Here is an 18,089-nt window from a genome sequence, read left to right as displayed (position 1 = left end):
AAAATTTAATAGCCAGTGTGGTCCCCTGTTCCACGAGTTCTGTCTTTAGCATGTTGTTTTCACGACAGCGCGAAGGCCTGTGAATTCAGGTGATGAGCTCATTCTGGGTGGCCCCTCCCTCCTGATCTGCCTGCCTTGCCCCTCCCACAGCTGTCTTGGCCATGAGCCATCTTGGCTGTGACTTGGCAGCACCTGCAGTGCCCCCACTTCCTGCCCCTGACCTTGGACATGCTGTGGTCATCCACTCCCTGGGGCTCTGTTTTCCAGTGAATCCCAACCTTCCCACATTGCCTCAGCACCTACTTTGGAGATGAGTTTCCAGATATGTCCAGATCACCAGTTTCTTGGCTGCTCTGACAATTGAGATGGGCCAACACGCCCGTCCCCATGGAAATGAACCGTTTTGTTGAGAAGAGCCCTGATCTGTGGTGGAAAAGAGAAAAACAATCACAATTGTTAGAGATTCTTAATTATAAGATTGATGCAGCTGCAGGGAAGTAGAGGGAAGAATAGAGAATAAAATATTACCCTGATCCCAAACCCAAGTAACTATTGTTTCCATTCTCAAATACAGCATAGTGAAATTTATTTTCTTCAAATTTATGGAAGAAAAAGAAACTGAACTGGAATCGAAGAAACTGTAATCCCCTACAGATATTTCTTCATGAGACTTATGAGTTCCTAAAATTAATGAAGTGGTTAGGGCCATAACTGAGGATTCTGTTCCATTTTTGATCCAAGTGTTTTAAAAATTAAGTTACTCAGGAAATAACACCTGGATGCCAGTCTCATCAAAATTAGTGAGCATTTCTAAACTGATAACAAACAGTTTTTTTTAAACAATTCTATTTTATTGAATCATATTAATAAAGCATAAATCCTTCCAAAGGGTATAATCAATGGTATTCATTATAATCACATAGTTGTGCCATTCATCACTTCAATCATTTTTGGAGCATTTTCATCATTCCAATAACAGCAATAATAATAAACAAACAAACAAACCAAACTCAACACCTCTCAATCTATGCTTCACCTGCCATACACAGAGCAGTTGTGCTCCTTCTGTCTAGTATATTTGCATTTACAGTGTGCATGCAGTATCACACATATTCATATTTTACCTGAGGTTTCACTGTTCTACAATCCCATGTTACATTTTTTAGCTTTCTTTCTAGTAATAAACATTACCATAAACATACCCTTTCAACCACTGTCATAGCCATATAATAGCTCTGCTAGTTACAAATACGTGATGTGTTCTCACCTGTTCCACATTTCTGTCTTTAGCATGCACTATTTTCACAATAGTATGTGCTAAAGACATTTATTTCCAAAGATTTACAAACAACCTTTTTACCAATTCTTTACAAATTAACCCTCAGCTCTCTATTCTCTAACCTCATTCTATTTTCTGGTGACCTATATTTTAATTATTAACTCCATGAGTTTACATAATACATTTTGTTCATAATAGTGCAGCCATATAGTATTTGCCCTTTTGCATCTGGTTTACTTCACTCATCATAATGTCCTCCAGGTTCATCCATGTTGTCACATGCTTCATGACTTCATTTCTTCTTAAAGCTGCTTAATATTCCATCATCTGTACACACCACAATTTGTTAATCCAGTCATCAGTTGATGGACACCTGGGTTGTTTCCAACTTTTGGCAATCATGAATAATGCTACGAATATCCGTCTGTTCTTGTCACTGCTCTCAGTTCTTCTGGGTATACACCCAGTAGTGGTATTGCCAGGTCACATGGCAAATCTATATTTGACTTCTTTGGAAACTGCCAAACAGTCCTCCACAGTGGCTATACCATTCTACATCTCCACCAACAGTGAATAAGCATTCCTATCTCTCCACATACTCTCCAACTCTTCCAATTTTCAGACTTTTTAATAACGGCCAGTATGACAGGTATGAAATTATATTTCATTGTAGTTTTGATTTACATTACCTTAATCACTAGTGATGTATAACATTTGTTCATGTTTCTTTGCCATTTTTATTTCTTCTTTGGACAATTGTCTTTTCAAGTCTTTTGTCCATTTTTTCATTGGGTAGTTTGCCTTTCTATTGCTGAGTTATATGATCTCTTTATATAGCATGTATAGAAAACCTTTATCAGATATGTGATTGCCAACTATTTTCTACCATTGTGTCAGCTGCCTTTTTACCCTTTGGACAAAATCCTTTGAGGTACAAAAGTATTTAATTTTGAGGAGGTCCCATTTATCTTTATTTTCCTTTGTTGGTCATGCTTTTGGTGTAAAGTTTATGAAAATACAGCCTATCAAAATATCTGGTAGATGCCTTCCTACATTTTCTTTCTTTCTTTCTTTCTTTCTTTCTTTCTTTCTTTCTTTCTTTCTTTCTTTCTTTCTTTCTTTCTTTCTTTCTTTCTTAATTTTAACAATGGGACATCATTAACTTTATTGACAAAGATTTTCTTACAGCTTCTTTGAAACGTAATTCACATTCCATAAAGTTAAATGTTAAGAAAGGTACAATTCAGCGATTTTTAGTACATTCACAGAGTTGGGCATCCATCACCACTATCAAATTCCAGAACATTTTATTTTGGGAGTTTTATGGTTCTTGCTTTTATACTTAGGTCCTTGATCCATTTTGATTTAATTTTTTAAAATAAGGTGTGAGATAGAGATCCTCTTTCTTTCTTTTGGATATGGATATCCAGTTCTTCCAGCACCATTTATTAAAGAGACTGTTCTGGCTCAGCTGGGAGGACTCAAGTGTTGTTCAAAGCCCCTTGCCTGTAGATGTGAGGATCTATTTCTGAGTTCTTGATTCATTGGTCAATCTGTCTGTCTTTATGCCAGTACCATGTTGTTTTTAGCGATGTAGCTAAGTGTATGCTTCAAGTCAGGAAGTGAGAGTCCTCCAATTTTGCTCTTCTTTTAAAAGACATTTTTGGTTACTGAGGGTCCCTTACTCCTCTAAATAAATTTGATAATTGGCTTTTCCATTTCTGAGAAGATAAAAAGGGTGCCAGGATTTTTAATGTAGTGTTGAATCTGTAAATCAGTTTGGGTAGAATTGACATCCTAATGATATTTAGTCTTCCAATCCAGGAACACAGAATGTCCTTACATTTATTGAAGTCTTCTTTGGTTTCTTGTGGGAATATTCTAGTCTTCTGAATATAGGTCCTTTATGTCCTCGGTTAAGTTTATTCCCAAATATTTGATTCTTTTAGTTGCAAATATGGAATTTGTTTTCTCATTTCCTCCTCGGATTCCACATCAGTGGTGTATAGAAACGCTATTGACTTTTGGGTATTAATCTTGTGTCCTGCCAATTTGGTGAACTTGTGTTTTAGTTCTAATAGCTGTGTTGTGGAATTTCCAGGAATTTCTAGAAATAGGGTCATATCATCAGCAAATAGTGCAAGTTTTACTTCTTCCTTTCCTATTTGGGTGCCTTTTATTTTTTTATCTAGCCTAATTGTTCTAGATAGAACTTCTAGCACAATGTTGAATAACAGTGATGGCAGTGGGCATCCTTGTCTTGTCAGTGATCTCAGCAGGAAAGCTTTCAATCTTTCATCATTGAATACAATGCTAACTAGTTTTTTCACTTATGTGTTTTGCCATTTTGAGAAAGCTTTCTTCTATTCCTATCATTTGGAGTATTTTCTATCAAGAAAATGTGCTATATTTTGTCAAATGCCTTTTCTGCATCATTCAAAGAGATCGTGTAATTTTTCTTCTTCAATTTATCAATGTGGTTTATTACACTAATTTTATTGTGTTGACTCAGCCTTGCATACCTGGGATAAAACCCACTTGATCATGGCATAAAATCTTATTTTTTAAAATAAAGACTTATTTATTTGTTTGTTTATTTATTTTTAATTTGCTACCAGATGGCTCCCTTGTCTGTCTGCTTGTTGTGCTTGCTGTGTCTGCTCATCTTCTCCAGGAGGCACCAGGAACTGAACCCAGGACCTCCTACATGGGAAGCAAGTGCCCACAGCCCTGAGACACATCCACTCCCTGCTGGTTGTAGTGTCTGCTCATTGTGGTGGTTGAGACTTCTCCTGATTACAGTGTCTGCTGATTGTGGCAGTCTACTTGTTGTGGCAGTCTGCTTGTTGCAGCGATTGCAGTATCTGTTTGTTACAGCAGTTGCGTCTGCTCTTGTGGTGCCTGCTTGTTACAGCATTGGCTCTCTGTGGTGTCTTCTTTAGGAAGCACCAGAAATCAAAGCCAATTTGTTTAGTTCCTCATTGATTTCTTTTAACATTATTTTGTAGTTCTCTGCATGTAATTCCTGTACTTTGGTTAAATTGATTCCTAGGTATTAGAATCTTTTTTTTTTTAATTTTAAGAATAAAATTTATTATGTTACAAGTTTGTTTACATTTTTTGAGACACTGAATCTTTTATTCTCATGATGAGATCATTCTGAGATAACATTGGAGGCGTATCTATTCTCCAGAAAATATATTTAATCCCATTTAGTCTATTCAATATATAATTTACCAGATATTACAGGAGATTTGGTATTGTCAATATGATACCAATTAAATATAAAGGTAGCTAACAGTTACTCAAGCTTTGTACCACATTTGCCTTATGTATTTTATTTCATTTTCTCAGTATGCGGTTTGTTGTTATTCTCATCTTCAAGAGAGGACATGCAGGGTTGAATGAGGAATAAAAACTAAAATCAGTATGGATATATTTATTAGGTTTCATTTGACTGATTGATTTGTATAAGAACATTCACAGTAAATACTGGGAATAACTTTAGAAAAACTTAATTTATGCGTCTTTCATCTCAAACACTTGCTCGCCCACATGGAATGCCAAAGTGTTTCAGTTTAATTGGTCCTTATATATGGCACTCATGATGCCTTCTGAGACTTGCAATATAAAAATTACCACTCACAATAAAATTGAAAGAACTGTGACTCAATCATAAAAGTTGGCTTTGCTAACTTGCCTATTAAAGTTTCTAATAATTACTTAAGTCTTCACTATATTATTATATCTGCTATACCCTTTTATATTTAACTTTGAAAATTTGATTTGATAGATGGTAACTTCTTTATGGCTCACATTGTACAATTTAAAAAAATAAAAATCACTGGTTTTGGGTATAAGAATGCTAGTTTTGATTTAAGATCTATCAATCTACTGTGGGAACGCATGCAAGTCTCTTCTGGTAGTTCCCTTACTTGTAAAATGAGTTAATTACATTACAGGAGTTATGATATTTTCCCCAGACTCACAATTATGTATTCTGTTATATTTTCTCTTTACAGAAAGGGATGGTTAGTTTCAGACGCTTGGTTGAGGATTCTTTTCTCTCCACTTGTAACAGGGAGGCATCAAGGCAAATGCTTTCATGCCTGTCGTGCCTGTGATGCTCTGAACTAAGAGGGGTTCTTTGAGTTTGCCTTAACTTGCATGCGTAGGGTTTGGCAGAGAGTGCTCAATTAACACTGAGGTAGAGCACTCGTGGGAAGGAATTTTCAAGCCAAGATTTTAGGAAGATTGTATTCTGCGACAAGTAAAGCAGTTCTAAATCCAGAGAATTAAAATAATGTTTACAGCTTCTTGGTCAAAAGGAAACTGTTATGCCTTAAAACGATTATAAACTTGTTTCCTATGAAGAGATAAGTAAATATCATTTATTTTCTTACAGTGAAAAGTTTACTTTAAATTGATCTGCTGATGAAATCTTGCCATTAGTTATAAATATGCAACCGAACCTTCTCTATAGTGATTTTTTTTAAACTCTAAGGATACATTATAATGACAAAAGTATTTGAAACTAGTATTTCCTTGCACTAAGAGTTTTATTTCCTTCAAATACAGTATTTTAATGAATATGTATGTGTTAGCATGTGTGTGTATGTAGGTGTTTGTGTTAACCCTTGGGCCAGCCTTACATATAGGGCTATAAGTGCAGTGGATCTATGCACTATATTTTCAGGGGAATTGCAACACTATCCTTACACTATAAGAATGCCACCTTATATACATACCCTTTGATACCTGAAATCCTTTACCAGGGCATTATTCTTTTTTTTTTTTTTAATTTATTTTTTTGTTGACTTTGTAATAATATTACATTAAAAATATATATGTGAGGTCCCATTCAACCCCACCCCCCCACCCCACCTCTCCCCCCCCCCCCAGCAACACTCATTCCCATCATCATGACACATCCATTGGATTTGGTAAGTACATCTTTGGGCACCTCTGCACCTCATAGTCAATGGTCTACATCATGGCCCATACTCTCCTCCATTCCATCCAGTGGGCCCTGTGAGGATTTACAATGTCCGGTGATTGCCTCTGAAGCACCATCCAGGGCAGCTCCATGTCCCAAAGATGCCTCCACCTCTCATCTCTTCCTGCCTTTCCCCATACCCATCAGCCACCATGTCCACTTTTCCCAATCCAATGCCACCTCTTCTATGTGGACATTGGATTGGTTGTGTCCATTGCACCTCTATGTCAAGAGGAGGCTCAGATTCCACATGGATGCTGGATGCAATCCTCCCACTTTCAGTTGTAATCACTCTAGGCTCCATGGTGTGGTGGTTGTCCTTGCTATTGTAAATGGAATTTCCCCCCTGATTTCCTCTTCAGATTATTTAATATTAGTGTACAGAAACATTATTGATTTTTGCTTGTTAACCTTATATCCTGCTACTTTGCTGAACTCATTTATTGTTTCAAGTAACTTTGTCATAGACATTTCAGAATTTTCTAAATATAGTATCATGTCATCACAAATAGTGAGAGTTTTACTTCCTCTTTCCCTTTTGGATGTCTTTTTTTTTATTTCTCTTGTCTAATGGCTTTGGCTAGAACTCTGGCACAATGTTGAATAACAATGGTGACAGTGGGCATCCTTGTCTATTCCTGATCTTGGAGGGAAAGCTTTCAAACTTTCCCAGTTAAGTACAGTGTTGACTGTGAGTTTTTCATGTGCCTTTTGAGGGATTTTCCTTTTACTCTTAACTTTCAAAGTGTTTTTTTTTTTTTAATCCAGAAAGGATACTGGATTTTGTCAAATGCCTTTTCTGCATTAATTGAAATGATCATGTGTTTTTTTACCTTTCAATTTGTTAATGTGTATTACATTGATTGATTTCTTATGTTGAACCACCCTTGCATACTAGTAATAAATCCCACTTGGTCATGATCTATAAGTCTTTTGATATATTAGATTCTATTGGTAAGTATTTTGTTGAGAACTTTTTGCATCTATATTGATTAGAGAGATTGGTCTGTAATTTTCTTTACTTGCAGTGTCTTTATCTGGTTTTGGTGTTCGGATGATGCTGTCTTCATAAAATATGTTGAGTAATTTTCCCTTCTCTTCAATTTTTTGGAAAAAATTAAACAGGATTGGTGTTAATTCTTCTCAAAATGCTTGGTAGAATTCACCTGTGAAGTCATCTAGTCCTGGACTTTTCTTTGTTAGGAGTTTTTTGATGACTGATTCAATATCCTCAAATGTGATTTAAGTTCTTGTATTTCTCGTAGCTTCAGTGTGGGTTGTACATTTCTAGGAATTTGTCCATTTCATCGAGGTTGTCTAGTTTGTTTGAATACTCTATTCTCTTATAATCTTTTTTATTTCTGCAGGGTCATAGCTGCATCTCTTTCCTTTCTGGTTTTGTTTATTTGCATCTTCTCTTATTTGTTAGTCTAGCGAGGGGTTTGTCAGTTTTATTGATCTCAAAGAACCAGCTTTTCGTTTTGTTGATTTTCTCTATTTTTTTTTAATTCTCAATTTCATTTATTTCTGCTCTAATTTTTATTATTCCTTTCCTTCTGTTTGCTTTGGGAGTGGTTTGATGTCCTTTCTCTAGTTTCTCCAGTTCAGCCTGTTCTTTGATTTTTGCTCTTTCTTCTTTTTAATATGAGTGTTTAGGGCTATAAATTTCCCCTCTCCAGACTGTCTTCAATGCATCTCATAACTTTTGATAAGTTGTGTTCTCATTTTCCTTTGTCTCAATATGTTTAATGACTTCACTTGCAATTTCTTCTTTTTTTTTAAAGGACTCTTTTTTTTTTAAGATTTATTTTATTTATGTCTCTCCCCTTTTTCTTCACCCCCCTGTCTGCTCTCTGTGTCCACTGGCACCCTCGGTGGCACCTGGAAACTGCATCTTTTTTTTGTTACGTCATTTTACTGCGTCAACTCTACTTGGGCGTGGTGCCACTCCTGGGTGGGCTGTGCTTTTTTCATGCAGGGTGGCTCTCCTTGTGCATGGGGCAACCCCATGCAGGGCCGCATGGCACTCCTTGTGTGCAGCAGCTCTGTGCATGGGCCAGCTCACCGCATGTGTCAGGAGGCCCTGGGTATCAAACCCCGGACACTCCCATATGGTAGCCAGACACTTTATCAGTTGAGCCATGTCTGCTTCCCGCAATTTCTTCTTTGTCTCATTGAATATTTAGGAGTGTGTTTCTTAGCTTCCACACATTTGTGGATTTACATAGTTCCTGTCTATTATTGATTTGAAGTTTCATTCCATTATGATCTGAGAAGGTGTTTTGTATAATTTCAGTCTTTGTATTTTTTGAGAAATGTATTGTGATCTACCAGGTGGTCTATCCTGGAGAAAGATCCACGTGCACTTGGGAAGAATTATAACCCACTGAGTTTGGGTGCAACATTCTGCATATGTCTGTTAGGCCTAACTCATATTGTTCAAGTTCTCTGTTTCCTTGTTGATCTTCTAATTGTTCTATCTAATGATATGACAAGTGTGCCAAAGTCTCCAACTGTTATGGTAGAGGTGTCTATTTCTCCCTTCAGTTTTGTCAGAGTTTGCCTCATGTATTTTGGGGCACCCTGGCTAGGTGCATAGACATTTATGACTGTTATTTCTTCCTGGTGGATTGTTCCTTATATTAATATATAATGGTCTTCTCTACCTCTTATAACTTTTTTTTTGCAATTAAATTTGGTTTTCTCCAATACAGCTACCTCCGCTCTTTTTTTGGTTACTGTTTGTGTGAAGCATCTTTTTCCAACCTTTCACTTTCAGCTGGTTTGTATCCCTGGGTCTAAGGTGAAACTCTAGTAAGCAACAAATGGATGTTTCTTTTTAAAAAATCCATTCTGTCAGCCTATATCTTTTGACTGGGGAGTTTAATCCATTCACATTCAATAATACTACTGTACATACATTATTTACTTATACCATTTTATTCTTTGGTTTTCATGTATCATAGATTGGTTTTCTTCTGACTTTTTACTCTTTTGGTTATCCTTTCTGCTATTCTTTCTTCTATCCTGTTTTGCAAACCTCTCTCTCCTGTCCTTTTCTTTCAGGCTGTAATTGTGTAACTCTTCCTTTAATATTTTCTGCAAAGGTGGATCCTTTTTGTTTTTTTTAATGAATTCTCTTAGTTTCTATTTGTTTGTGAATGTTTTAAACTCGCCTTCATATTTGAGGGACAGTTTTGCTGCATAAAGAATTCTCTGCTGGCAGTTTTTCTCTTTCAGCATCCTAATTGTATCATATCATACTGCTGTCTTCTTGCCTCCATGGTTTCTGATGAGAAATCTGCACTAAGTCTTAATGGGTGTTCCTTGTATGTGATGATTTGCTTCTCCCTTGCTGCTCTCAGAATTTTCTCTGTATGTTTGACATTTGACGTTCTGAGTAGTATGACTCTTGGAGTGGGTCTATTCAGATTTATTCTGATTGAGATACACTGAGCTTCTTGGACATGTAAGTTCATTTCTTTTGTGTGAGTTGGGAAATTTTCAGCTATTATATCCTCAAATATTCTTTCAGCCCCTTTTCCCTTCTCTTCTCCTTCTGGAATTCCCATGACACATATGTTGTTGCATTTCATGTTATCATTCAACTCTGAGCCCCTGCTCTATTTTTTCCATTCTTTTCTTTCTTTCTTCTTTTTTCTCTTCAATTTCAGCTTTCTGTCTTCTATGTGACTTATTCTTTCTCCAGTCATTTTGAATCTACTGTTGTATGCCTCTAATGTGGTTTTGATCTTACCTATTGTGTCTTTCATTCCCATGAGCTCTGTTATATTTCTGTTCAGGTTTTTAAATTCTTCTTTGTGTTAGCTCAGTATCTTCTATTGTAATATTATTTTTATTTTCAAAGAAGCTTTGAAATAAATGTCACATAAAAATTATAGGGAATTCCCATATGTCCCATCCTCTCCCCCTTCCACATTTTCCCACCTTAACAACATCTTTCATTAGTGTGGTACATTTGTTACACTTGAAGAACACATACTGAAGCATTGCTACTACCCGTGGATTATATTTACATTATAGTTTTTACCCTCTGCCCTGCACAATCTTATAGGTTATGACAAAATATATAATGGCCTATACCAATCACTGCAGTGTCATGCAGAACAATTCCAATGTCCTGAAAATAACCACTATTGCACCTATTTTCCCTCTCTGTCCCTTCAGAAACTCTGGTGGCCACTGATTAGTGTTTTCTTGATATTCTTTATCTCTTCAGATGCCTTGTCTTTCAAGTCACTAATTTGATTTTGGAAATTTGTGTTCATCTCATTGATTAATTGTCTCAAATCTGGAGTTTTGATATATTCCTTTTCTTGGGCCATTTCTAACATCTTTTTCTATGGCTTGTAATTTATGATGTCCAGGCATCTGATTAGGGTGATGAGTTTACTCAGATGCTAAATTTCTTCCTCTTTCAAAGGGCTTTAGTGGCAAGAGGCTATGTGTTACTGCTAGTCTTTGATTTTTGGTTCAATCTGTTCTGAGTCTCTGGGATTGTCCTGGTTAGTTGATCAAATTGGGCTATGAACCCAGTAATGGGGGGCAGACCTGCTTCCTAGGGCTTTGTGGAGGGAGATTGTAAAGGCCAAAAAAAGCCTCTCTTTCTTATTTAATTTTAATTTTCTCACATGCAAATCCTTGGTCACCCAGCAGATGGCGATCTTTGTTAACCCTCTTTCAATGCCCAGTTGAAGTGTGTTGCTGCAACATGAACTGGTTTATTGTGACAAAGTTTCCTGTCGGAAGGCTAATAGCTTTGTAATTGACACTTTCTCAGGGGCAGTTCTCCAGACTTTGCTGGCAGCCCCTTCTCATTTCCCAGGTGAGAAGTAATTTCTCCCCGCTATGTGACCTCAAAAACCAGTCCTGGTCAGTAGAGAGGGAGATTGAGAGAGTTGGATCTCTTTAATCTCTTGCTGGCTCTTAAGGCAAACAATAGTGTGGCCCCATCTGGCTTGGAAGGGCCCATGGGACACAGCAGACCAAATTTGTGGGTCAAAAGCTGGGTCAAAATCTGGGTCAGCCTTAAGCTGTGTTCTTCTCTCTCCCTTTTTCTGTGGATGTAGATCCCTAGGGCCCCATATGTAGCCATCAATCCAGAGGCCTGAGAATTCAAAAGTTTTTATATTGTGGGGGAAGGTGCTGGCATTTACAGCTATGGCTTTTAATGCATAGTTTTGTAGACACAATTATTTTCCTGTGCCCCTCTCTCTTCTGGGCAGTGTCCAGTCATCCCCTAGTGTCCTTAACCCTAGAAGATTATTTTCCCAAGCTGCTTATGTCTGCCATCTAGATATTTTTTAAGGAAAGAAGAGAGTCTGGTGTGTTTTTAGTCAGCCATCTTTCTGGAAGTTCTAATATATTTTTTTAAATATTATTTATTATAATTGTTACAATTATTTATTTATCAGTTGTATTGGTGTATATCATTCATACATGAACATACATAAACAGTAAGTGTGTAGTAAAAGTTGTGAACTTACAAAACAATCATGTATGACATTATACAGAGTCCCATATATCACCCCACCAATAATAACATCTTGCATTTTTCTGAAATATTTGTTACAAATTATGAGAGTATCATCAAAATATTACTACTAACCATAGTCCATATCTTATATTTGGTGTATTTCCCCCCAAACCCACCCTAATATTATTATTATTACTATTTTAATTTGTTAAACTGCTTTTGTCTGTTATTTTTATTTTATTTTTATCCCCCACCTTATGGCTTTTTGCATACTGTCTGCTCTCTGTGTCCATTTGCTGCACGTTCTTCTGTGTTTTTGCTTGTCTTCCTTTATTTTTTTTGTTGTGTCATCTTGCTGAGTCAACTCTCTGCACTGCTTGCGTGCTGGGTGGTGCTCTGCAGCATGCAGGCGAGACTGCCTTCACAAGGAGGCCCCAGGACATGAACCCAGGGCCTCCCATATGGTAGATGGGAGCCCAACTATTGCGCCACAGCCTCTTCTCCCTATTATTATATTTAATATATATTACAGGAGTTGTGCACCTATAAAATAATCATGCATATGTGTAAAATTGCCATACAACAGCCTTTCAACCTTCACCAACACACCACACCATAGTGAAACATTTGTTACAGATTATGAGATAATATCATTAGACCATTACCACCAACTATGGTCCATAGTGTACATTTGGCACACTTTTTCCATATTCCTTCATGATCAACATAGTAATCTTTGGCATACATGCAAGAAAATTACATTATTCCTGCTAACCACAGTCCATAGGTCACACCAGTTGTTTTTATTCCATGCTTCTCCACATTTCCACCACCCTGTAATAGTGATGTACATCTGTTCTTGCTCACAGAAGGACACTCTTTCATCTGTACCATCAACCACAATTCTCATCCACCTCTGGGTTCACTGTGTTATTTAGTCCCTAGATTAAGCTCTAGCGTTCTTTTAATTGACATTTACATCCCTGGATCACCCTTTCCAGCCACATTCCCATTTATAAACCAGCTGTTATTCACTATAATATGTTACCATCAACTCTGTCCATTTCCATGCTTTAACGGTCAAGTTAAATAAAAATTCTACATACGCTAAGCATCAGTACTCCTTCTCAGACCTCCTCGTAACTCCTGATAACCTGTCCTCTAGGGTTTAACTCCATGAATTTATTCTTCATATTTCTTTTATATTACTGAGACCATGCAAGATTTGTCCGTTTGTGTCTGGCTTACTTTACTTAGCATAATGTCTTCAAGATTCATCCATAATATCATTGGTATCCCAATTTCATTTCTTCTTAATGCAGCATAGTATTCCATCATATGTATATACTACATTTTGTTTGCCTTTCATTGACTGTTGGAAACTTGGGTTGTTTCCATCTTTTGGCAATTGTGAATAATGCTGCTATGAACATCGGTGTGCCACGTGTTCTTCTGTTTGTGCCACAGACTTCAGTTCTTCTGGATATATTCCTAGTAAAGGAATTACTGGATCATACAGTGGTTCTATATGTAACTTCTTGAGGAGCAGCGAAACTGTCTTCCACAGAGGCTGCACCATTTACAACCCCACCAACAGTGAAGGAGTGTTCCTATTTCTCCACACCTTCTGCAGCACTTTTTTTGTTTTGTTTTTTAAATTATGGCGATTTTATGTGGTGTAAGATGAGATCTCATTGTCGTTTTGATTTACATTTCTCTAGTAGCTAGTGATATGGAACACTTTTTCATGTGCTTTTTGGCCATTTGTATTTCCTCTTTGGAGAAAAGTCCATTTAAATCTTGCCCATTTTTAAGTTGGATTGCTTGTTTTTTATTGTTGTTGTATGCTCTCTTTTATATAGAATGGAAATCAAGGCCTTATTGAATATGTGGTTTCCAAATATTTTCTCCCATTTAGTGGGATGCCTTTTCACCTTCTTGATGAAGTCCTTTGAATCACAGACGTGTTTGAGTTTGAGGAGGTCCCATATATCCATGTTTTCTTTTGTGGCTCATGCTTTTGGTATAAAGTTTAAGAATCTACCACCTACCACCAGGTCTTGAAGATGTTTTCCTACATATATTATTCTTTTAGGAGCTTTATGTTTCTTGCATTTATATTTAGGTCTTTAATCCATTTTGAATTAATTTTTATATAAGGCATGAGATAAGGGTCCCTTTTCTTTCTTTTGGCTATGGATATCTAATTCTCCCAGCACCATTTGTTAAATAGACTGTTCTGCCTCAGCTGGGTGGGTTGGATAGGTTTGCCAAAAATTACTTGGCCATAGATATGAGGGTCTACTTCTGAACCATCAGTTTGGATTCACTGGTGTATGTGTCTGTCTTTATGACAGTACCATGCTTTTATTTATTTTTTAACCATTGTAGCTATGTAATGTGATTTAAAATCTGGAAGAGAGAGTCCTCCAGCTTTGCTTTTCCTTTTCAAGAAGTTTCTGCCTAATCAGAACCCCATTACCCTTTCAAATAAATTCAATAATTGTGTTTTCCATGTGTTTAAAAAATGCTGGTGAAATTTGTATTGGGATTGCATTGACTCTGTGTATCAAATTGTGTAGAATTGATGTCTTAATGTCTTCCAATCTATGAGCTTGGAATATTCTACCATTTATTTAGGTCTTTTTAAAAATTCATTTGACAATGCATTGTAATTTTTTTAATGCAAAGGCTCTACATCCTTGGTTAAATTTATTCTTAAATATCTGATTCTTTTAGTCACTAATTTAAATGAAAAATTTTTCCTGACTTCCTCCTCAGATTGTGCATTATTACTGTATAGAAACATCACTGATGTTTTTGTGTATTATGGGTTGCTTGTTGGTATAGTGTGCTGATTGATTTTCTTGTGCTGAATCACCCTTGCATCCCTGGTATAAAACCCACATTATCATGATGAATAATTTTTTAAATATGTTGTTGGATCCAATTAGCAAGTATTTTGTTGAGGATTTCTGTACCTGTATTCATTAGGGAAATGGGTCTGCAATTAAAAAAATTTTTGTAATATCTTCATCTGGCTTTGGTATTAGCGTGATATTGGCTTCATAGAATGAGTTTGGTAGCATTCCTTCTTATTCCATTTTTTGGAAAGAGCTTGAGTAAGATTGGTATTAATCATCTTTGAATGCTTGGTAGAACTCACCTGTGAAACTATCTGGTCCTGGGCTTGTCATTTTGGGAGTTGTTTGATGACTGTTTCAATCTCTTTCCCTGTGATTGGTTTGTCGAGGTCTTCTATATCTTCTAGGGTCAGTGTAGGTTGTTCATACATTCCTGGGAATTTTTCCATTTCATCTACATTGTCTAGTTTTTTGGTGTACAGTTGTTCATAGTATCCTCTTACAATATCTTTTATTTCTGTGGGATCAGTAGTAATGTCCCCATTTTCATTTTTTATTTCATTTATTTTCATCTTCACTCTTTTTTTAATTTGTCAGTCTAGCTAAGGGTTTGTTGATTTTCTTAATCTTCTCAAAGAACCAATTTTGAGTTTTGTTAATTTTCTCTATTGCTTTTTGTTCTCCATTTCATTTATTTCTCTTCTGATTTTTGCTATTTCATTCCTTCTACTTGCTTTGGGATTTGTTTGCTGTTGGTTTTTTCCTTGATTTTAGCTCTTTCTTCTTTTTTAGTATAAGCATTGAGTGCCATCAATTTCCCTTTCAACACTGCCTTCACTGCTTCTCATAAGTTCTGAGATGTTGTGCTCTTGTTTTCTTTTGTTTTGAGATATTTATTGATTTCTACTAAAATTTCTTCTTTGATCCACTGATTATATAAGTGTGTTGTTTAATTTCCATATGTTTGTGAATGTTCCCTTTTTCCACCTCTTGCTGATTTTCAGCTTTATTCCATTAAGATCAGAGAAGGTGCTTTGTATAATTTCTATCTTGTTGAATGTATTGAGATCTGCTTTTGCAGAGTTAAAATGGCAGCTACTGGCTGCTTTCCAACTTGAACAGTTTCAAACTTTAACTGTTCTTAGGGTTATATTTTATCCAGCCATGTTTATTAATCATTACCTGAATTCAGGGGCCAACCATCTCTTCCCCCCCCCCCCCCATTTTTGGGAAATGGAGCTTCCAACTCCAGCCATGGAGTAGCCCTTGAGGCAGCTTCTCCACCAGTGGAGAATGGACACTGGCCTCCATAGTGTAGAGTGCTCTACTCATGAATCTTCTCTGCAGATGGTAGGTCTCCTCCTTCCATTCTTTCAAGGATGTTGCAGGATGCTCATCTGGTCTCCTAGGGCCCCCAAGCAGGTGCTTTAGATAGTTCTGGGAGATCACCAATTGCCTTGTAGGATGAGCTAACTCTCAGAACACCTTACTCTGCTGCCATCTTGCACCTCCTCCCTCTAATGTATTTTTTTTTATTTTTCATACTTTATTCCCTGTATGAATAGGTCAAGAAAGTAGAATTTCCCCAAGCACTGATTTATAGATAATGTAAAAAAGGAGCACACAAAACAGAATATTCAGTTTCACAGAGAGTCACAATCAATGATCACTTTAAATGCAATTTCAACTCTCATTTTAAGCTAAGTGCAATAATAATTTAATACAAGATAGTTAAATACACACACAACCTGTATATCCTGAACTACAAGTGGTTTCCATGGCCACATATGCTTTTAGGCAAGTACACATTTCCACAATGAACAAGTACTAACAAATATGTTAATAAAACACTACCCCAAATGCTTATCCTGCCATCAGCTTTTTAAACAATGCCATTCATGCTACTGAAAGCATTTCTTTTTAGAAGCTTTAAACTGACTTGGGAAACTCAGTTCTAAAACTTGACAAACAGAGTGTATAAACCCCAAAGATTTTAAATAAAAAAAGCCTACCAACACTGAGGCATTTACATGAAACTTAGTTTCTCAAAAAAACAAAAAAAAAAAACAAACCACTCTTGCTATCTGAAGAAAATTAAAACAAATGACCACTTAAGACACTTAAGCATTCTTTAAAAGTACTGTATTTTCCTATATCATCATCTACTTAAGAGAAACACAAACCAGTTCACTTCATTAACAATATCAGAGTTTTGTCTAGAAACTTAAGAAAACATAAAAAACATGTCTCAGCTATCACAGGATCAAAGGTGCCATTTACTTGTCACATATAAAACAGCTACAATATAGCCTACAATGACAAAAAAGGACAGCTAACACATAAGTACTACTTCATCATCTAGTCAAAAGTCAGAAGGAATTACATGAATTGCAAGGTATTTTAACTTATATACGATCATTAAAACCCAATGGCAATATAAAGACAGGCAATTAAAGACTCAAAAACTCTAAAATTGAAGACAGGAAAATAAAGGCTGAAACCTGTATGTTTCTCCAGCTTTCATTTTCATGGTTAGGTAACTGGACCTTACTATAGGAAATATGCAGTTACTATGTACAGTTGACCCAGAAGATAAGGAAGCTTCAAGAAGTACAAAAAGGATCAAGATCCATAGTTTGTGTCATCAAATGCTTTTCTAGCTTGTTTCAATTCTTCATTCATAGTAAGTCTTTAACCTTAGCAAACTTCCTTGGGTCCTTTCGAATCAAGATGATGATATCTTCAACTTGTACTCGACCTTGTCTTCCAATTGACATTGCCTTGTGAGTCATCTCAGTGATGACCTCTATGACAAGGTCTTCAAGAATATCCACTGACTCAGTATAAGGATTCTGGTCATCCCCAAATCCATACATCATACACTGTAGTTCCTTAGAAAAAAGTCTCTTTCTATTACCCTGTCCACCTTCTGCACCTCCTCCAATTTCTTCATTTTCTTCCTCAAAAGTGGGGTGTTCCTCTTCATCTTTCTATGTTTAATTTCATCCATTGTGTCTTTAATGCCCATAAGCTCTGTTACTTTTCTTTGCAGTCTCAAATTGGTCTTTATGCTCACTCAGTGTCTTCTTAATAGTCTTTATCCCTTTAGTCATATTTTCTTTCAATTCTTTGAAGTGATTTAGGAGAGTTGCATGATTATCATTCATTAATTTTCTTAAATCTGGTATATCTTCAGGATATTTTGTCTGTTCCTTTGGCTGGGCCATCTCTTCCTGCATCCTAATATGGCTTGTAATTTTTTGCTGATGTCTAGGTATCTGAATATGTCAATCAATTTGCTCTGATGGTCAATTTCTTCTGTTGCCTGTTTCCTGCCCCCCTCCCCCCCAGCTCTTCTTTGATACTTGGTTCACCTTATTCTGGGTCTTTAAAATTACCCAGCTTAAGTTATCACAACCAGGCCAGGGATTCACTAATGGTGTGCAGATTTTC

This window comes from Dasypus novemcinctus, chromosome 6, assembly GCF_030445035.2.
Source record: "Dasypus novemcinctus isolate mDasNov1 chromosome 6, mDasNov1.1.hap2, whole genome shotgun sequence".
NCBI lineage: Eukaryota > Metazoa > Chordata > Mammalia > Cingulata > Dasypodidae > Dasypus > Dasypus novemcinctus.
This window is presented reverse-complemented; position numbering follows the sequence as displayed.